A 23,551-nucleotide genomic window follows, 5' to 3' on the forward strand; every position below is an offset into this window, starting at 1 on the left:
GCACGTGTGTGTGTGAGTGTGTCCGATGCTCTATGTGCACGCACCGTGCTTATGACTTTACGTGCGTGAGTGTGCGTGTGTGTAAAGCGGAAAAAGCTGTTGCCTTGTAAAGGGGACGTGCTCTACTATCATTAGCTGGTGGGTGGGGGCGGTGGCGGTGGGGTGGGGGGAGTGTATTTCGGGGGCAGGCGAGGTTATGTGAATGGTGCAGCTGTGCTCGCTGCAGAGGGATTTGAGTGGAGGGGGAACTCCAGGCAGCCAGGTCCCTCACTGAACCACCAGCTTGCAATGCAGAAGAGAATTCAGCCGTGCATCAAGCCTCGAGAACAAAATGCAACTCGCCGCTGCCGCCGCCACCCCCTCCCAGTCTCAGTCCCAGGCTCCCACTACTTTACTCCCCCACTCTGGCTCTGCCTTTACCTCCCAAATAGGAAAAAAATAAATAAATAACGATTGATGTGTGATAGCAAGGATAAGAGTGCAAAAGAGAGGAAGAGGAGGAAAAAAAAGAAACAGTCATGATTTATAGATAGTGCAGGGTGCATTATTTGCCATCCATTTGGCTTTTATGTGTACTGTGTGTGTGTGTGTGTGTGTGTGTGTGTGTGTGTGTGTGTGTGTGTGTGTGTGTGTGTGTGTGTGTGTGTGTGTGTGTGTGTGTGTGTGTGTGTGTGTGTGTGTGTGTGTGTGTGTATTGACAGTGTCTATATAGGTGCACACAGACTCACTGATGAATATATAGACTGTGACAGTGTTAATTTAACACTGCCAGTGTTAATTTTACACTGGTGAGTTTGCTCTGTGTGTGTGTTTGTGTGTGTGTATACATATAGGCCAGACATTTTCTCCAACTCCACACATTTCATGTTACCAAATGTGTTCATTTCCAAATCACGTTATTTAAAGTAGACCTGCATTGAAATAAATGTGGTCAGATCTCAGAAAGAAATAGCTGATATGTATTTATAAGACCCTTATGAATGCAGTAAAGTAAATCTGCAAGCCCAGATTTGTAATTCAGTGGAGAACTCTTCATTTAAAATTTAAAAATAACAAATATGCAGCTAAAATTTGGCCCTCCACGAAAACTGTTTGTACATCTGGGTCATTGCAGTGACGTCCGGCAGAAGACGGAGCGCTCCCGCCTTCAGTCCGATCCCGCATTGAAATCGATTTTATCTGTTAGTAATGTTACTGTTATACACGTCCTGGTTTCAGCATCCAAAAGTAAGCTGCACTGAATGTGAGATACAGCTCTGCATGCTCAGATCAGCGGCGACATTGACAGCGGGTGACGTTCTTCCCCGACGCCTCGATCTCTACCTCCACTGCGCTTACTGAGTCTGCATGCTTGGTAAACGCTGAAGCGGGCCACTCACATCGCCCCCGTGTCTGCTGTGCAGCCGGCATCACCTCCCTGTCTACTGAATGGAGGTGCAGCCAACTTGGCAAAAGTCCAGAGACTACGCTCGCTGTTTTGATGCGGAGCAGCCGGTGACACCTGTTGCTGCAAGGACAGACTTTCCGCAGCGCCGCACGTCTCGGTAATCGGAGCCGCAGAGCTCCGTGGCCGCTGAGAGAGGTTTATATCTTTTTAAGGACTTGAATTCTTTGCGGGTCTCGCCTCCGTACCCCGCGACGGTAACACCGGAGGCGAAAGACAGTAGATTTTCAATGCGACACCACTCAATCAAACGGGCGTATGAAAAAGTCCCCCAAAATACTTTTCAAGCACAAATAAAAGAAATGTGTACTCAGCAAACGTGCCACAAGACAATATGAAGTTTTAAAAAAAGTAGATCCTTCAGTATAAGACAAGAAAAAGGTGCAGATGCAAACTGACGTAAATCCACAAATTACAGTTGGTGCGCGCAATGCATGCTGGGATAGGGTCTTCTCCCTGACGTCTCGGCAGCATCCTGGATGTGATGACACTTTTGTAGAGGGCTAAATTTTAGCTGTAAATTTGTCATTTTTAAATGAAGATTTCTCCGTTGAATGACAGATCCTGGCTTGCAGATTTACTTTACTACATTCAGAAGGATCTTATGTGTAAATATGTCATTTTTTGGTCCAAAGATCTGACTGCATTTATTTCAGTGCAGGGCTACTTTAAAAAAATAGTTACAAGATAGATTTGTTTCAGTTTTAATTAACTTTGTCAGGTTTTCAGTAGATCCAGATAACTCCAAAAAATAATTCCTTTTAAAAGCTTTTGAATGACTAATTAGCATTATTAGGGATTAGTTTAGGAACACTTGGCTGTACTTAAGAGTCTACCTTTAGAAGCTAGTGCTGTATTGCATTTAAGAGCACACACTCAAAAAGTGTAAAGAACTTAACCAAGACTTCTATAGTAAAATTTTTAATCGCCACATGGTTGTTCCTCCTCATGCTGCGTCCACATGTTAGATGTAAGGAGAAGATGGAAAAATGTTGCTTTCTAGTCTTTTCAGTGAAAGGTTGATGGAAAAATTCCATCACCTCTGACCGTGAGCGACGACACTTGCCCTCAAAAGTTGCAAATTTTCAACTTTTACAGATTGAGTTTTTGCTAGCAAAATAACTTTCACCTGGATTAGCATTAGCTGAATTCACTGATATGACTGGTTTAACAGTTACAGCTATAAATATTCACAAAATATTGAAAATTTGTGATGTCCTGTCCGGCATAAAACAGTTTTACAGTGCGTTTCTTTAAAAAATTAATCGAAAATCATCTTTACCGCTCATCATAAACGGCTTCTTTTGGTGCCCCTTACACCCCACGTTTGTTGTTGTCAGCACACGAGCATTTGGAGATTTCAAATTAGATTTTCTGTTGACATGCTGTTCAAGAAAAAAAAACAAAAAACTACATTGCTATCAAAAACTGGGGGGTGCCTACAACTTTCGCACAATGCCATATATTTTTAACAAAATTTTGAAAAAGCTGCATTAGTAACCCTTTGTTGTCTTTGTGTGTGTGTGTGTGAGATTTCCCCATGACTTGACATACAAATCCAAAAAAAAAGGTCCCTCAGGTTTGTTTAAAGCTTCTTCCCCTCCTCTCATATTTTGCTCACTGAGCAAGTCATCGCCAAGGATGGCGCGGCAGATGAAGACCCAAACTTGCTTGTCAGCCTGTGTGATCAGCCGCTGAAAGACAAGGCAGAGGTGGCTGAGAGACGACAACACAGAACAGCATCGCCATCGAGCCGCTAATGCATTCAGCCTGCCACCGTATCCAACAACAAGGCAAAAAAATATCACACAACTCACTTCACAAGATGTTCCTACAACATCAACAATACCACGCACGCACGGGCGAGCGCGTGCATGCATAAATAACCGCACACGGCGTGTTAAAAACCAACCATGAGGAACAAGAATTTGAAAGCAAACAAACAAGTCAGAATGTAAGCAACTTGTCTGAGACTTTGTGACAGAAAGAGAGAGAGAGAGAGAGAGAGAGAAGACCCAAAAAAAAAAGGCTTTTGTTTTAAGAGAAAGTGAGCTAAATTGCTGCGGCGCGCCAGCCGTTCAGTTTTTGTGATATGAAACAATTCAAAAGCAAAGAGGTGACTGGCAGATTTTAGCATAACGGTGGGCTACGTCAACCGCAGCGGTGAGCGTTTCGCTAAAAATAGAGCACGGTCGGATGGTCTCGGTGTGATACGGCGGCCTTCGATGGGAGAAGAGGCTCTCTGCCAAAGCTTGTAGCTTCACACTTTAATATTTGTTTGTCTCCATTATTCCATTCCTGTGTTTCTCTCTCCCTCTTTCTCTCACTCGCTTGCTCGCTCTCGTTTATGGGGTTAAGTAACCATGAGTTTTATCAGATTACTGGGTCTGAGGTCTCTTTCAAACCTCTCTTTGCTGTCTTGATTTTGTGCAGCTGTGCAGACTCTTTAATCATACGCTATCTTTTTTTTTTGTTCACTCACCCTCCCCTCCTCTCCTCCCTTCTCGTCCTCCCTCCTCCCCTAACATATGTTAATTGGCTGCTTTCTGTGACAAATTACGAGCGCTGGCTTTGATGAGGTCGGCTTGCGACGGTGCTGGGAGTGGAGTACGGTAGAACTGCCAGACCCTCGCCAGTTCCCCCCTTAACCACTCCAAAAAGGAGCGCGGCACCCAGCCGATGACTAATGAGAGGCTTGGTCTGGGTCTGGCCCGGCTCTGGCCTTGGTGGGGGCCACTCCCCTAAACAGAGGCTGATCTGTAGGTACCGTATGCCGCCGCACGCTCCCCGCACTCCATACAACCTTTCTGCTCATATGCCCCGTCGCCGGTGCTCCTCTGGGAGCCGTAACGCAACTGACGAGGAGCGACGGGCGGAACAAGCATTTTACCAATTTGGTCATTTTATTTTTTTTCCTTGAAGGATTGGGGTGGAGGGCATGACTTTATTAGATATTTTATCTTCTCTTGAATTTTACTCTCCAAATAAACACTGCACACAATTCACATAAATTACAGTGGTAACAACGTGTAATTTGCATCTCAAGTTTGCCTTACGTGCATGTGCGTCCGCGCCTGGAAACGTTACACCAGCCTTGCTTAAACAAACACTAACAGTGGAACAATCTTTGTTTAATGATGCGCAGCGTCAACAGGGAAACAATGCTCACCAATAATCAGCACAATCAGCTTGCGGTAACCAGATAAAAGAGGAGTGAAACTGACATCATCCATGGCAGGGAGAGGGTTTTTTTTTTTTTTCTGAAGTGTTGGGTGAGGAGTCTGTCTGTCGTGCTGATTCTTTTGCTGAATCTCTCTCTCCCTCTTTCTTTTTTCAGTCCCTGTCTACTCTAAGATCTAGGTTACTCGGTTTCCGAGCAGAGCACAGGGACCGAAAGGAAAAAAACCCCTCACACACACACAGAAGGTCGACTCTATGAAGGACATCCTTGTTGAAGTGTGCAACCTTCTACCTTTCTGCATATTGCCCACACGTTGTGCACAGACTCAGTGGAGAGCTGTTGTTCAGCCTGTTTACATTACAGTTTTCTGTGTACAGTCACGCCCACTCAGGTGGAGTCATGCTAAATGCGACAAATCTTGGGATGATTGATTTATATGTGTATGATTGGGCACTGATGGCTTCTGCACACAGGATGCACAAGACTTCGTAGTCAAATATCCCCAATCAGAAGTCATTTGGGGGTTCGGAAAGTCTTGCAACTCAAGTCCAACTTGTGCACATCTTCTAATTTGCTGCTTTTTAACAATAGGGAAAACATTATAAACAACTGTGATTGCCTTCATCTCTATGCAACTACGTTTGTCGGTATTTTAGAACAATATCTTAACAACACCCAATCAGTTTCTGATCAAACTTGGTAGGTACTTTATGCCAATGGATGGGAATAGGTGATTTGATTTTGGTTGAGTTCAGAGAGTGATCATGGTGACAGGTCAGGTCTGTTCAGGTCAGTTCAGGTACATTCACCTGTTGGATTAGGTCACTATTTAGCACCCAAGTCTCCCAATAATACAGAAAAGACAGGAAGCACTAGGACTCTCAAGACTTGGACCTTCATTTGCCAGCAGAGACACAAGCAATGCCAAACACCTCTGTCCAGCGAGCTCGTGACTCCATAATCTCTTCCCGGGCGTCTCTCAGTCTCAAAGGCAGAGGACCCAGAGACATGAACGTTACTGGCGAGATAAGTGAATGTCTCTACAAGTTCAGCACTTTCACCGGACACCGACACACCTAGTCCATTTTAGCCTTGATCCTGGACAATCACAAACCCAAACACCACAACACCTCACTCAGCTTCTCAAGTGCTATAATGGCATCCACTGATTCTATAAAAGTCATAGGTCAAGGTCAAATTTCAGGCTCCATGTTTATATATTGGAAAATGGCTAAGGGAGTTTGCACACGCAAAGTCATACAGTTGTGGGACCTTGAGGATGTTTTGCATGACTCTCCAACTGTACTTGCAAAAGGTGGATAAATACTGATTTTGCATCATATTACCCCTTTAAGTAAGAACCGTTTCATTATTTGTTAGCTCTCACACTGTAACTGTAAACGCTTTACGCAAGATTACAACTTAATTTTCACTGTTGAAACCAAACTTGCTGATGAAGCGATACCAAATTAAAAGCAATAAAATCCACAACTTCCTTATAGATCTTCCAGTCTCCACATGCTGATTTAGCTACAAAAAAAAATTTCCTTAAAAAAAGTCACTTCTCTTCTTCCCGTCAGCAAGTGTGCAAAACAAATAAAAACCTTCACGTTGATACCCGCTGAGCGGACAGACATGAAAGAGACGCCCGAAAAGAAAGTGAAGTAGGAAAAGGATGAACGCGGAGGCCTCGCGGTTACACCGGGGTTAGCCGTGTTAGCGTTAGCCTTCGGGTCTTGGCGGAGGCCAGGAGGGAGTATTTAATAATTGCTGTCAGAAGATCAAATTTAATTCTCTTCTCCTCACAGCCGCCACCGCTGTAGGGTAGAGTGAAACAAATTGTCATCAGAGATTTCTAAATGAACAAAGCTTTTAATTAGGGTACTTAGAATGCTGTGGCAAAGAAAAGAGTCGTGGTGGGGTGGTGGAGGGGTGCGTGATGAAATCATCATCTGAAGAAGCTTGTTGCCTGGTGTTGATAGGGAATGTTTGCATGTGACATCTGAGAAGTTTACTGTATTTGAACACAGCGCCAAGACCCTTTTAGAACCTCTGACGTGCACCCACATCCACATGCGCGTAATACCCCGCACCCCAACACACTGTGGAACATTTGCTAACATCCTGAGACATTGTCATACTCGGCAGGGAACATAATTGGGTGAATATGTCACTGCTTTGTGCTCTTAGTGACATGACTGCCAGCGGTTCCTGTGGGGGGGCGGGGCACGCTCGTTCCACGCTTTACGCTGTAATTCTGCTACATTCCTCTGCTTCGTTTTGTATTACCCTTTATTTTAATTATCATGTTATCACTGAGGTTCACTTGTAGATTTGGTTGTGACTTCGCCCATGCCCCGGTGTTCATTTTCTCTTCCCAGTCATCTCAGTGTCACTTGTTGGTCACACCTGGTGCACGTGGCGTCATTTGAATTGAGACAGTGGCTTATTTTTTAAACACTCACTGGAAAACATGACCCGCGGCAAAGCTTTGTAAACGACTTTACAATAGCTGGAAAGAAGGAGGGAGAGAGAGAGAGAGAGAGAGAGAGAGAGAACGCAAATGGAAGAAGTGAAACTGTGCGGCCTGTGTGCTGATAAAGTGAAACTAAAGTTATTTGTATTTTAACCATCAGATGTGTGTATCACCACAAACTGAGCCACTTCCATCTTCAAAACCTCATATTTTTGCCATTCTCTCCATCTCCTCTGTTATTTTATATATATATATATATATATATATATATATATATATATATATATATATATATATATATATATATATATATATATATATATATATATATGTGTGTGTGTGTGTGTGTGTGTGTGTGTGTGTAGTATGGATGTGGAAAGATTGAAATGTGCTAAAGTGTGATTCATTCCAGCCTTTCCGGGAGCCTTTGCAAATTTGTGGCTCGTCTTTACTTCTGCTTTTTCTTCTTTTTTTTTGTCTGATACCATTTTTTCCACCTTGACACAAGGGTGAGTGTGTGCCCATTTGTCACTCCAACTAAAAGTCTTTATCAGTCATGAGTCACCGACACAAGAAAAAGCAGCTGACGGTCGACACCTTTTTAATAGAGACGGCTCCTCTTTTCCCTCATCCCTGGTTGCTTTGCTTTGCCCTCTTGCTCGTCTGCTTTTGGCCGAGCAGCTGCGGCTTTGCAGACCTTGGCCTCTTTTCAAAGGGGGTGGATGCATTGTGTCAAGCCATTTTCGTCCTTGGGGAAGTCTGCAATGGGCAATGGAAAGATGGCTCTCACCTGTCTCCATACTGGCTCTGACGGATGGCTACCTGTCTCTGTTGCGGCTCTGGTGCCCCAATGTTTGCTGGTGTTGATTGAGACGTGCAGCTGCCCAAACCAAAGGCGGGGCTCTGTACCCATCGACCTTTACTCCTCTCACCTAGTCGTTATGATCACATGGTAACATAGACACAATCGAATAAGCATCCAAAAATAAGTAAGTGAATTGGAATACTACGTGATTAGCTCAAGCTTGGGCTTTTCTGATTTAAGAGAGCACACTAGAGGGCGCATGCTTTCGCCAACACTTCACACATATCCAGTGGCTGGACATGCATTTTACAGCAAAGTCTTCAGAGCTATTCTCCCACAGTTAAACACAGCATTGCATGATACACTATCACAAATAGATATCACATATATCCCACATCACTTTAATTACCAAATGCAATAAGAATACCATGGCTCCTTCAAGAGTCAAGGCTGTGTGGGTGCATTATAGAGAGAGCAAACAAATGAGAAAAACTTTCTGACTGGGAGCTGAAGCACAAATATTAACACAAAGGAAAAATGAGAAATCTCACAAGAACCACTTTACTCATACAACCACCACACAAGCAAAAAATGGCAAAAACACAAATAACATAATCAAAATTTAACAGATTCAAGCTAAGGTGCATAACATTATATGTGTGCATCTGTTACATGGATACTGACAGACTCAGACAACAGATGTCATTCACTCCACAGCTGACCAGTAAATCCAATAACAAAACCCTTCTTATCCTTTTTCAACCATTGTGCAGTTTTTAAAAAAAGCAGAGGTAAGTAAAAACCAACTAATGCCCTAGAGTTTAACGAAAATAACAGCAACTCTGTCATTTTTACAAAGTGAAATATCAGCTATGTGTTTTATTTTTAAAGTAATGCATAAATACTGAAGGTTTGACGTTAAACAGACACATGTGCCGAAAGGCATTATGGGATAATGCAAATGACCTGCTCTCATCACTTCTTCCTCCCCCCTCCATCAGAATGCAGAGAACACTGCCATCTACTGGATGGGAGTGTAAATAGATCAACATATTCAGAACATCTCAATATAAGTGGATCACAGATCACAGGCATTGTAAAACTCAACACACAAGTTACAGTAACTTTACAGGGGGTGTCAAAAATGGCGTTGTTTTTTGTTTGTTTATTTATTTCAGCTTCATGACAGTATATCATTTTAAAGTACCACAGTTCGCCTCATTGAAATATCCCATAATCCCTTGCGCAACAGAGAGTTGCTGCAGTCAAAATAACACTGACGAACTACATGACGACAATTGCAGTTGAACATTATATGAGGTCAGGTGGCAAAATTTGATGCGGCGCTGCTCCAGTCGTTCCGTCTTTTTCCTTGAAATGAAAATCCGCCGAGCGCACTGCACATGTCCTCACACAAAGGCTGCTTATCAGAAAATGATGCAATTGAGAGGCGTGAAAAAGTTAACAAATGCGCACGAAGGTTCAATGTTTGCTCATGCAAGCACACATGATTCAAATCCATCAGGTTTTTCCCAAAAATAAAAAGGTCCGATACTTTTCTAACAGACCTCGTACGACCAAAATGTAACTTTTATGCCTTTCATAACATTTTTAAGGGACTGCTGCATGAGATCCTGAAAACTTGCTAAAACACATATTCCAAATATTCTGTGTCTGCTACATTTAACCTACATGGAACTTCATAAACACAAACTGAATTTCAAACATTTTATATATATTATTCTAGAACAAACTGTGTTGTAAAGGACAATAAGCAGGATGTTAAACTTCAGTTTCCTCCAGATAGAATGACATGAACCTGAAGCGATTACAGCTCACAGCGATTCCCTGCCCACTGTAAATAATGGTGAAACAATCTGAGCTTCTCGCAGGTTTACATAAAACAAACACAATAACAATGTTTATAAACCAAGATCATATATTCACGAGAGTTTTAGGTACAATATACAAAGATTTTTATGTTGGGATGACATTAATGCTGTTGTTCGTGTGCAGTACAGCTGTTAAATTGCAGCCTGATCAGAAAATCTCAATGCGAACTCTCGGAAATTTTGCGGGATCTGAAACCTCAATACCACACACAAATTACAGTTTATTTACACTCCCATTCAGGAGATGGCAGTGTTCTCTGCATTCTGACGGGGTGGGGGTGATGAGAGCAGGTCATTTGAATTTTCCAATAATGCCTTTCAGCACATGTGTTTGTTTAATGTCAAGCCTTCAGAATTTGTGCATTACTTTAAAACTAAAGCAGGGGTGGTGGTCAAGTGGCTAATGTGCTTGGTTTCAGCGCAGAAGGTTCCAGGTTCAAATCCCACCCTTGCCAACATGCATGTTGGCAGGGGTGGGATGTCCACCCCGAGTGCAAACAAGGGAGCAGCCGAATGGACTTACTTTAAAACTAAAGCATATATCTGACATTTTCAATTTGTAAAAATGACAGACATGACGTTAATTTCGATAACTTGTCAAAAATTCATTTGTTTAAAATTTTAACCAAAAGTCAAAACTGCCTTGCTGTGCGTGACTCCTGTGACACATCTGCAAGACTGTAGCTGTGAAAATAATTGTTCCACCCCTTCCTTTTTTCTTCTCTCCTTTTTACTTCTCTTTGGTCACCAGGTTTCTTTTGCTGTGAGAAGTCTGATCTTAGACAGAAGTCCTGGCTTGCTGTTCTTTGTAACTGCCTTTGAATTTATTCAGAAGTATCAGTAACTGCCAGTTTACTGGAGTCAATACTGAAAGTTATCGGTTTAGCTTTTAGCTGTAACTTCCGCTAGATTTTTTAGGGGTTTATTGGTTTAGCTTTATAAAAGTTAACTTTTCAGTTAGTGGATTAACGGTTATTGAAGCTAACTTTTTGGTTAGCTGTTCCCACCACTGGTTGTACACCAGTAAACATGAAATAGAGTGTTGTAGTACACATCAAATACATCACAGTCAAAATTTGTTTGGTTAAATAACATAACAACTGAGAATATTGTCCCCATTTGTTTTATTTTAACAGCAACCATTCACATTCTGAAGGACTCGCAAAAGATTTTTCATCCATAGACAGCAGGAGGAAGTCTGACCAGATAAAATGGAGCGCTCATCAATATGAATCAGAAATGATTTAATTGCTATAAATACATACCAATAAATAATGAATTAACAATTGGAATACCTTTTTGAGAAAAAAAAAAACAAGAATGAAAATAAATGTTAACTGTTTTTGTAAATTGCATGCCACATGAAGAAAATAAATGTTCTCACCCACCACTGCACACATTTCTCTAACTATTAGAGATAAATAGCACCTCAAATTGAGAAGATCCTGGGTTTAAATCTGACCTGGTCCTTCCTATGTGGAGTTTGTATGTTGTCCCCATATTCATGTGGGTTCCCTCCAGGTGCTCCCCAGCTTCCTCCCATTTTAAAAGACAACATTAAATTAATCGTAGGTCAAGGGAGAGTGTGATTGAGTTTGAGTTTGCCTGTATGTGTGTCAGCCCTGCCCGGTTCAGGGTGTATCCCACCGCTCATACAATTACTGCTGGGACAGACTTTAGCCTCTCTGTGACCCTTAACACTCTGGGGTCTGAGGGCATTTTTTGGACAGTTCACTCGCCTGGCATAAATGTTTTATTATTGCTATTAACAGCTCTCCCTGCATCCCACAATCAAGCTTTATGTCATTTTTTTTTTTCAGGACAACCTGTGCTTTCAGAATATATATGTTTTTGTTGTGTTTTATAAGTGTAATAAAGGTTTACAATCAAAAATAGGCAAGGGGTATATAGGGAGTTTTTCCTTACCACTGTTGCTCTTGGGGTTGGTAAGGTTAGACCTTACCTGTGTGAAGCGCCTTGAGGCAACTCTGTTGTGATTTAGCGCTATATAAAGGAAATAAATTGAAATTGAATTGAAGGAAAAAATAAAGCGAAAAATAATTTTCCACACACATTTATTCAAAACACACAGCAAACTATAATAAACAACTGTTTTGACACTTTATGAAGGTAATTTGAGGTCTTGTGTGAAAGACTGTGCAACAAAAAGGTTCAAACAATAAACACAAATGCACATTTTGAACAATATATACAAAATGGTCTATGCGTTTTGTTGTTCATTGATATGGTAAACAGTGCTTTATGCAGAGAAAGCAACAGAGTTATCTAGTAACATTCACATGCAAACTAGTGGAGCAATCCTGATAGTTACACACTCTTTGTTTGAACACGTGAGATTGTCATCAGAGGCTCTCCGTCTGCTCCTGCTTTCAGTAATCGCTGTGCGTAATGGTGCAGGGCACACTGAGTATGTACTAATAGTATGTACTCATTGGAGCACCCAGGGGGCTATTCAAATGGGCCAACTAGTAACATATCACTCCTGAAAATGATCTTTGGCTTTTCACGTGAGGTGAATCTGCTCTATGATTGGATTTTTGGAAAACCATGTGATGGTGAACCAATTCCGACTGGACACTCACATTGCGCACGTCATCACACAGCTTCTATGAGGAGTACAAAGACGGCCGATGGCTGGCTCAAAAGTCAGCGGAGTTAACTTTTCAGCAAAAAAAAAGATTAAGTTTCTATCTCATATCATTAAAAAGTTATTTCTAATTTAGTAAAGCTTGGTCTTAGCCGTCGTATATGACGGCGTCGGCCCCAGAGGTTTAACTGGAATAAGCAGGTTCAAAGAGTGAATGAACGAATATTAGACAGAAATGTTGGTAAGATTACACAAAAACTACTGAACCGGTTTTCCTGGAATGTGGTGACAATGTCAGGCCAAGGAAGGCACTATTTTTGTGATTTTCAGTGTGATTTATTTATTTATTTTTTTCATAAAGTTCTGGGCACTACTTCTCACCAAGAGGGCTGTCATCGCTTTATTGTAAAACACTGACTGCATGTTTCTAAGTTCATTTTATTGCTTACCTGTATTTATTCAAGACATTTCACATGACATGTTCTAAATTTTTTTGTAACTTTGATTTTTTTTTTTTTATGTATTTGGAATTTTTTGAGAATCGGATTTGTTTTTAAAATTTGTCTCCCAGTTTTGTAACAATTTGCCGATTTTTGCTTATTTTTTTAAATGTTTTTTCCTTTTGAGTTTCTTTATATGGTCAAAATATGAGAGTTTGACCATATAAACCAAACTACTTTAACACCTACATTATTAAAAAAAAATCTTATTGCTGTTTCCCCCCTCTTCTTGTCATCCATTGTTGGAGATAGTGGCATACAAATTTTGAGTCCCAATTTATGCTGTGTGAACAGAATGATTTGTGGAAGGAAGCACCTTTAGCACCTTTGATTGTCTGTGCCTGCTGAAGTCACATCCTTCCACTTGGCTCGTTGTATGTGCTCTCTTCCTGTCTTTCTGTCCTCCAAGACTCGGGGCCTGTTGAAAGAGGGGAACTGATGGCAGGATCTCATTAGTATGGAAATCAATTATGTTTTAAGTTGAAGTGTGAAGTTTTAACTTGATAAATTGGTTGACCCTAGACTGGCAAGGATTCTAGAGCCAATTCTTGAACAGCTACTTTTAACAACGTGCTTTGTTTCGTAATGCCAATTACATTTAGGATTGCTTGACAGAGTATGGAAAAGTTGTGCCAACCACCAGGTATTGGCTTAGTTTCCTCCTAATCAATAGACAGGTATCTTAGTTCTAAGGCGCACCAAGATTGAAAATAGAATACACGTGAAACCAACAGTGTCTCGATAATGATCCACCTAAACCGTGAGATAATAGAGAGAGACAGGTGTAGACATATCCTCCAACACACGCCGCAGCCTCTCATATTCAAGTTTAGCAGGAACGCACACTGAGGAAAAAAGGGAATGAACATATTATAAGATGATCCACCGCTATCACTCTAATCCCCAGATGTACATGTTGCTAATCTTGTTAGCTGCTAACATGTTAAATTAGACCTAATATTGTATTCAGAGCCAGAGAGGCCCACCTACACGTGGGCTACCGCCCAGGTTTAGGTCACTCTTCTCCCCAGCGCGAGAGAAGGATTCAGACATTAGCGGAGGGGATGAGGAAGGTAGCAGTCATAATTCGTCACCCTGCCTATCTCGCTCTGACAGATGGGGAGTGCGGCGTGCCACATAGAGGAGTCACTGCCTGTAATGACATTAGAGGTACAATGGGACCTGATGCACATTTTTTCGGATTCCTTTCTGCCTGCCCATTGAATCACTCCAATGCCTGATCCTTCCCCTCCTCTCATCTCTGCCAATACACCTCCCTCCATCCTAACAGGTGACAAAACGCCATGTGCTTCCAAATCTCACACACCTGCACACATTAAAAAAAGAAGACAAAGGAGACGCCTCCGAATATGAAAAAAAGTACAAACTTTAATGTTCTTAAGGAAAAAGATAACAGATAACAGATATACTGAAAACAAAGCAGCGTGAGTGTACACTGACACTCACATTGTACTTGGAAAACTATATTTAAGCACGTTTTTCCCCCGGCCTCCTCTTTAAGGAAATGGGAGTTTATTTAAAAGCAGAGAGCGTTTATTTAATGTGCCATACACCTCCTAAAAGGTTTACTTACTGCAGCGTAATATGTTATTTCAAATCCTTGCAACCACATTTCCTAGGAGGATAGGGGATACTGGCGTTATATTTTTCAGGACACATGCTATTACCAAATGTGTTACAGATGTACCGGGAGCCGAGGCTTGTGCTGCCGAGGTGGGGTTTCTTGGAAAAACATTGCCAACCCTGTCATGATAAATCACCTTCCCCAATTTGCTCTAACATGTGTAGAATTAGGATTCAAGAACATCGGCATCAGCAGAATTCTGCACACATTGCATTCACTGGATGCGCTCTTTTTTGGCTTTGATTCTCTGAATGCAGAAATATTCGGAGGGGATTCTGGGCAACTTGTTCTCAGAACTGCAGTGTGCCTTTGGCTGTCTCGTGACTGTTTCTGGTCAGTGACTTGCAGTGTGCAGCTGTCTTTCAAAGTCATAAATTGGCGTCAGGCATGAATCAAGGTAAAGTTCCTCTTTTTTTTGCTGCTCTCTTGATTTGCTGGAGTTGTCTTCAGCTCCTGTCCTCAATAACAAAGCCACATTAACAAGCACCCTGCAGACCTTCTATTAGAATGTGAAAAAGCGCCATGCGCTGTATATTAGTTTTTTGTGACTAAACACTTGGGAGAGAGGCGACCTAGAATCAAGCCTTTTGGTGCACCGAGTTGTATATGTTCTCATCGTCCTCTCAGCTCCACTTCTGAGACACACATAGCGAGAGAGAGAGAGAAATACTCATTAGATCTATGTGCTGAATCGCGGCTCCCTCGCCATCCTCCCCCATCCTCCCCCATCCTTCACCACCCCTCCCCTCTCTGTCCGTCTGCTTAACAGATGGGAGGGTCGTGGGTACAACTCTTCCCCTCCCCCTGGAGAGGCCTGGTGTCTCTTCAAAAGATTGCTCTCTATGCTATACTTCATTTCCACGTCGTCTTTAAATTTCTGTTTTCCTCCTGTCCACTCTTCACTCTTCTTATTCTCTCTCATTGTCACAGCTCCAAGACAGCGCTCGGGCAGTTTGGACCTTCCATCTGTCAGCTTGATACCAGCATCATCGCTGACCTTTGGAAAACCCCCGTCCAAGTTTATGTCTCCTTGCTAAATTATGTGCGAAAGGTTGATTCTTTGTCCATTAAAGGACTCTTGCTGTGGATTGCCGCTTTGTATCAATACAGAGCAAAACCCTAACCCTAACCTAATCCTCTCCCTTTCCATAATCCTAACCATAACCCTCACTATGACCGTAACCCCCATACCCCCACCTCCATGTCATCCCGCATTTCGTGCTTCCGTCACAAAAAGTGCCATATTTCCGTGATGGGAGCACGACCCATAGATTAATTTACATTTTGTGATTCCTTCATGAAATGGCGTGAGATCGGGTTGTACAGAATGAGTTTTGTGACGTGTTTCTCAAGGCTTCATTGCGTTTCATGGTGGTTATCTGTTGAGTTAACCGATGCTCGCTGTGTCTCTTCTCCATGCAGGAAGGAGAAGGAGGTGAGGAGGTGGGCATTCTGTTCTTATCCAGTAGCTGCCTGACACTCATATGGGACGGGGGCGGGTGTGAGGAAACGTGGAGGGGGTGGGCGGTAGTGGAAGAGAGAAACAAGGACGGAAGGAAGGCAACTTGCATCATTGTGTAGGAGGAGAGAAGGCAAGAGTGATAAGGGATGCGGAGGGGTGGGGTGAGGGGGGCAGCGACACAGGGCTAATCGGTAGCAGAGCCTCACCTCAGGGAGTGTTGGCTGGTACTGGCAGCCAAAAGCAGGGATTAAATGTTCAGGACATGGTTTAGACTTAGCACTAATGTTACGTAAGGCCTAAGGTGTTGCCCCAGTGGGTGTTGACATTGAGAGGTTCAATCCTGCTCATTGGGCTATGGGAGGAACAAGGAGGAGGTGGAGGCCAAGAGGCACTGATCACAAAGGTAACCCCTCCCTCTTTAGAGTAGTGCACGTGCTGGGGAGTGTTGAGTACAAAAGCTGAAGGGATGAAGCTGTCAGCCTGTGATTGAGGCGCACCATCTTGATTGATACGGTTGTCTGGAGTGTCTTTTGCCAAGCGCCTCAGTGTTGACTTGTAATCCTAGTTTGTCTCACAACATCCTTCTTTGTTTTCTTGCAGAGGGCAGCTCTTTGTATTTCTGACAGAAGATGGGTGTGTTTGTATGGAGCAGTGATAAAATGTTTTGGATAGCCTCTTCAAATCTGCCACTGAGTTATTTTGGATCTTGATATTATTAGGATGGTGCACTCCAGCTGTTGTTTGAAAAGCCAGAAAAGCCTTTATGTTCGTGCTAGGTTTTTGCTGTAAGCGGACTGATTTCAGCTATCAGCACAGGGTATTTTTCATGCTATCTTTGTTTAAAATTATATTGCTTCTCTTTCTTCTCAAACTTTTGTTTGATGATATTTTGTTAACCCCCCAACCACATCCCCATCCATACTACAGAGTTGTTGCCATTGGGTTTGTTTTCTGAACATTTAGCAGAAAACAGGTTGACTGATTAATTCTAAATTTTCAAAATGTCTTTGGGCCTTGTTATCATAGTAGCCTATTGTTTTTGTTTTTTTTTTGGGGGGGGGGGATTAGAAAGTTAAATGCTAGCATCACTAAATTCATTCTTGAAACAAAAATGGCAATGTGAGTACAGTAATTTTAGCCCAGTTCTTACCTTCACAGATATGCCTTAGGGAAGGTCATGGTTTTTAATCACGATAAACCGAACTATGAAGATCGTAGTTGCCCATGACTGTGACAGCATGCCCATAGAATAACTTGAGCACAACCTTAACTCTTTTGGAAGCACAGCGCATAGGGGCTCCACAGAAATGCAAAATATACCCAAAGTATGTCAAAATCTTCAACCAAAACTGAACTTTTGAACATCTTGAAAACCCTGAAATGAATAAAACAAGATCACGGCATGATGATGGAATATCCCAATTTGTCATGAACAACCTCTCAGAGATTTTACAAGGTATGGACAGGGTTTTAAATGCTCACTTGACCGGATGCATGTCCATGAAAATTAGTATACAGCTTTACTTTGTAGATGCCTGGATGGAATCCAGTCCAATGAGTCAGTTTTTTGAATGTATCACTCAAACAGATAACTCATTGGAAGAGTTATTCAGTTCAATTATGGGCAGGATTTTCATTTAATAAATATATGTAGCCCCAAGTAAATTAAATTCTCTTGCATGTATGTGCTTTATTTGAGTTGGAGCTACATATATTTATTTAAATGGAAATCCTGCTCATAAGTGAATTGAGTTCATCCAATGCATCAGTTTTTTGAGTGTGCACACTTACGCTATGGTTATGGTTAGAGTTAGGAGAAGCAAAATAAATTAAAAGGCGTCATGAAAATGTGGGACTGGACTGAAACATACACCGCCCGTACATAACTAATTGTTAGCAAATTGGAGATATATGTTATTTAGCAAGATTTCAAGATCATTATTTCCACTGGACTCAGAAGGTCAAGGGTGAAAATCACTGAAAGCATTTTAAGTCAAAAAATTGTAAGCTGCCAGTGTTTACCAGCATGCTCTTGTGATGTCTTTTCATTTATTCAATGGGGCGTAATTTATACATAATACAATGTGTGAAGCAAATTATCTCGACTCTGATTGGTATCAATATTCCCAACATGCTTTTAGACCTAAATATCACTGATGGCAAATTATACAAAACCTCCATGGAAAGGGTATTGCCCTGATCCTATGTTGCTACAACTGCTGGTACTGTAAACCAGGCCTTCGTCTGTTTCCGGGATCCTCTCCATCCCTGTTTTCTGACATGATTTCAGGATGATGTCCTACTCTCCAGCATAAGGAGGTCAAGTGCATAGCAATGTGCTGTGCTCACTTCAGGGGTTTATGAGTTTTCCTCTGCTTTCTCATGCATGTTACTCAATAAGTACATAGATTCAGATAAGGGAAAAATAAAAGATTTCAGATGCAAAACCCAGTAAGTATTTTTTTTTTTTTTTAATGGAGAAAAATGCAGTTGAAAATGAAGATTTAAAGGAAACCATATTCGGAAATGCACGGACTTTTATCAATAAAATGAACACAGTTTGTTCAAATTCTTTCATATTTTGCACACTGATGGTCCCCTTGACAGCCAAGTACATGTTGGCCTCAGATAAAAATTTATGGTTTTGGAGATACTGGGTTTTGCATTTGAACCTTTCAATAGGAAGATTTTTTTTTTAAATGGCAAGAAGGAAAAAGGTAATATATTACAATGTGCCTGTTTATGTGCGTGAATGTGCAAAAGAGAGAATATGAGCGAGTGAAGAAGGGAGCAAGAGTGCAGGAGAGGAGCGAGGGAGAGAGAGAGAGAGAGAGAGAGAATGACATTTCTTTTGGTGAAGCGGTGTCATCTTCCACATCAATGCCTGATGCTTGTGCTGCCAGGTGCCGGAAATCTGGTTCAGAAAGGAGAGAAGAGAGAAGAAGGGAAAAGTAGAGAAAAAAAGGCAAGGTAGATGGAGGATTTTTTTATTTTTTTTTTATGTGACGCGTTGACAGCTCCCCTGCATTGCACTAAGCTTAAATAATGGGATGCTCATTTGCATAACGAGGGACGTTATCACCTCTACTGTCAAAAGAAAACACAACAGTTCTTCTGCTCCTCCCTGAGATAGATTGGGTTGGCCTACTTTAGCACTCTGGAGAGATGCACCGGAGCTCTGGCATCGCCAAGCTCACAGAAGAACACATGCAAGCACACGGACACACGGAGTCACTCACTCATGCAAACTTTTTAGAGCGCAGCAGCTTTCTTATTTGCACATGCAGTCCAGCTAATCAGCTGCTGGCCTCTGCTCTTCAAACACAGGTGCACATGCATGTAGTGCACATTCAGCTGTGGTCACACAAGCAGATGGTATACGAGGGTCAGCTGAAAGGTTAGTAGGTTGATGATGGAGTAATTCCATATCAGTGACACTTATCCTGCAGTTCTTTAATCTGTTTTTGTAGCTAATTGCATTGGGGTGTTGTTCCAGGTACTAGAAAAGGTACCTATATGTAGACCTGGGTTCATTTTTCTCTCACGCAACCTTTGTCCTTTTAAAAGGCATTTCATTCGCATTGTCCCAGTCCACCAGCTGTAAAAGAGTACCAGGAGAAGTAATCTGCGATGGACGGGTATCCCATCCACAGGCAGTCCTAAGGTTCGTTTCCATTGCAGGAACTTGGCCAAGTTCCCTAACTATTAAGTATTTCATAAACCCATAATACACTCTAAAACGTAATTCAGTGGCTTTGTATATATCACAGTAAGAAAAAGCTATACTGACTTAATAAAATCTCTGAGACGCATTCAAGTGATTGTTTGACTTTGATATACCAAATGAAATGCCAAAAAAAATTACAGTTAATTTTATCTTAACTTTACATTTATTATTTGAGTTTATTTCATTTAACTCAATTAGCATTTGCTTAACAAATGATATTTTATGAAATACACTTAATTTGTTTGATAAATTTCATTCAAAATATTTGGAAAGTACTAATATATTTAATATTTTACTTAGATTTGCTAAGATCATCAAGTATATTTAAATTATTTCACAGCCTTTTTAATTTACTCAATATTTTTAAGTGTAAAATGTTTCAGCAAAAAAAAAAATTGAGTAGGACACAGTAACAGTTTTCAGAGTGTAGCTTTCTCAGACATTGTGTCTCCACCGCAGTGAAGACACACAGGGCGCGCAGTGACAGCAAGCATCTAATGCTAGTGTTAGCGAGCAAACAAGCTAGCAACATAAAAAGTTTGCTTGGGGTGGATAAGGCGAGCTCTTGCCCTTGTGAAGCACCTTGGGGCAACTTGTGCTGCGATTTGGTACTATATAAATAAAATGAATTGAACTAAATGACTTGCTAGGTAGATTTTCTCATTCCTCCTTGAGGATTTGAATCCTCACTGGATCTCCTTGTCAGACCATTAGTCAGCTTTATCTCTCTGCTGTGGTTATTCTGTTAATTTCTGCGCACTGTCACTTGGGGGAGGTGATGGTCTAGTGGTTAAGGTGTTGGGCTTGAGACCAGAAGATCCTCGGTTCAAATCCCCGCTTGACAGGAAAATGACTAAGTGCCCTTGGGCAAGGTCTTTAATCTCCTATTGCTCCCGGTATGCAGTGAGCGCCATGTATGGCAGCACCCTGATATCTGATGCAGATGGAAAAGCGCTATATAAATGCAGTCCATTTACTTTCACAAATGCTGTTGTTGTTTTTGTCGCCTTCTTCTGCAAGAGTATAACTGATCAGCATCGAACCCGACCTAATAGCATTTCAGTGCCACTCTGAAGTACATACCCCTTAGCACTGAAAAAGGTTCTGAAAAATCACATTTCAGGGATGGTCCTTGTGGTGGAGAGATATGCAAAGATGTGGGACACTGTAAAATGCAATGCAATTTCCTGCAGTGAGACCGAGTCTCTAGACTCACATTCACATCACTCAACAGTATCCAGGGATAAGCACCAGCACCATTGGGCCTTGGGGCTTGTATAGGACTTACTTCTATTGACTTGTTTCCCAATCCTGGTCCTCCAAATCCAAAATGCTGCAAGATTCCCATTTACAGTGCATCCGGAAAGTATTCACAGCATTTCATTTTTTCCATAATTTTTTTTTAATGCAACCTTATTCCATAATGGACGAAACAACATTTTTCCTCAAAAGTCTACACACAATTCCCCATAATGACAATGTAAAAAACGTTTTTTGAGATTTTTGCAATTTTATGAAAAATAAAAAGAAGTAAGAAATCACGTGTACCTAAGTATTCACAGCCTTTGCCATGAAACTAAATGTTGAGCTCAGGTGCATCATGCTTCCACTGATCATCCTTGAGATGTTTCTACATCTTAAATTGAGTCCACAAGGGGTGAATTCAGTTGACTGGACATGATTTGGAAAAACACACACCTGTCTACATATAAGGTCCCACAGTTGACAGTGCATGTCAGAGCACAAACCAAGCATGAAGTCTAAGGAATTGTCTATGGACCTCCGAGACAGGATTGTCTCTAAGCACAAATCTAGTGAAGGGTACAGAAACATGTTTGCTGATTTGAAGGTCCCAATGAACACAGTGCTCACCACAATATGTAAATGAAAGAAGTTCAGATCCACCAGGAGTCTTCCTAGAGCTGGCTGCTTGTCTAAACTGAGCCACTGGGAAAAGGGCCTTAATCACGGAGGTGACCAAGAACCTGATGAACCAGATGTCTGAGCTTTACCATTCCTCTGTGGAGAGAGGAGAACCTTCCTGAAGGACAACCATCTCCACAGCAGTCCACCAATCAGGCCTGTATGGCAAAGTGGCCAGATGGAAGCCACTCCTTAGTAAAAGGCACATGGCAGCCCACCTGGAGTTTGCCAAAAGGCACCTGAAGGACTCTCAGACCATGAGAAACAAAATTCTCTGGTCTGATGAAACAAAGATTGAACTTTTTGGCGTGAATGCCAGGCATCATGTTTGGAGGAAATCAGACACCATCCCTACAGTGACGCATGTTGGTGGCAGCATCATGCTCTGGGGATGTTTTTCATTTGCAGGAACTGGGAGACTAGTCAGGATTGAGGAAAAGATGAATGCAGCAATGTACAGAGACATCCTGGATGAAAACCTGCTCCAGAGTGCTCTTTACCTCACACTACAGTAACAGTTCATCTTTCAGCAGGACATTGACCCTAAGCACGCAGCCAAGATATCAAAGGAGTGGCTTCAGGACAACTCTGTGAATGTCCCTGAGTGGCCCAGCCAGAGCCCAGACCTGAATCCAATTGAACATCTCTGGAGAGATCTAGAGGATCTGGAAAGATCTTTGATACATGCATTTGTTTCTTCTAGATTGGACTATTGTAATGCTCTATTTTCTGGTTTGCCGCAGTCCAACATTAGGGGTCTTCAGCTGGTTCAAAATGCTGCTGCCAGACTTTTGACACGAAGCAGAAAGTTTGACCATATTACACCCATTTTGGCATCCCTTCACTGGCTTGCTGTCACTGCAAAATCTGATTTTAAGGTTCGGTTATTGGTCTATAAAATTGTTCATGGACTTGCACCTCCCATTCTGGCTGACCTGGTGAAGCCCCTACGTACCACCTCGGGCCCTGCGTTCACAGGGTGCAGGACTTTTATGTGTTTCCAGGGTAAATAAAAAGTCTGCCGGTCACAGAGCTTTCTCCTACCGTCCCCCAGCTCTGTGGAATGATCTCCCAGCACATATATGGCAGTCGGATACTGTGGAGACTTTTAAATCTAGTCTAAAGACCCATTTGTTTTCCTTATATTATCAATAGTTTTTATTCTTGTGCTCTTTGGTGGTTTTGGCTTTTTATTGTGTTCTTATTTTTTTAATTCATTTTTTTCTCTGTTTATCGGTATTATGTTGTGTGAAGTGCCTTGAGGCAATCTCATTGTGAACTGGCACTATAGAAATAAAAAAATTGAATTTGAAATTTGAATCTAAAAATGGTGGTGCACTGACACTCCCCGTCCAACCTGATGGAGCTTCAGAGGTTCTGCAAAGAGGAATGGGCAAAACTGCCCAAAGATAGGTTTGCCAAGCTTGTGGCATCATATTCAAGAAGACTTGAAGCTGTAATTGTTGCCAAAGGTGCATCAACAAAATACTGAGCAAAGACTATGAACACTTATGTAAATGTGATTTTTTTAGTTTATATATATATATATATATATATATATATATATATATATATATATATAAATTTGCAAAAATTAAAAAAAAACTTTTTTATGTTGTCATTATGGGGTGTTGTGAGTAGAATTTTGAGGGGAAAAAGTGACTCAATTTTGGAATAAGGCTATAACATAACAAAATATGGAAAAAGTGAAGTGCTGTGAATGCTTTCCGGTTGCACAGAATACAGAATGTTCCCAATTCCGACTTCCATCAACATTATTTTGGAAGTTGGAGTTGGGAACATTCTGCATGGAGAAACTGGAACTGATTCTTGATCAAAAGTTCACTAGGCTCATCTTATCACATCGTTATCCCTTCCAAAGAAAGCT

General features: G+C 41.6%; 1 protein-coding gene across 12 annotated transcripts in view; it reads left to right on the forward strand.

The window, feature by feature from the left end:
* mef2cb (myocyte enhancer factor 2cb) overlaps positions 1–23,551 on the forward strand; it is a 183,513-nt gene that overhangs the window by 46,945 nt on the left and 113,017 nt on the right. The gene's annotated exons all lie outside the window — the stretch shown is intronic.

The sequence above is a fragment of the Thalassophryne amazonica genome, chromosome 5 (assembly GCF_902500255.1).
Source record: "Thalassophryne amazonica chromosome 5, fThaAma1.1, whole genome shotgun sequence".
In the NCBI taxonomy this organism is placed as follows: domain Eukaryota; kingdom Metazoa; phylum Chordata; class Actinopteri; order Batrachoidiformes; family Batrachoididae; genus Thalassophryne; species Thalassophryne amazonica.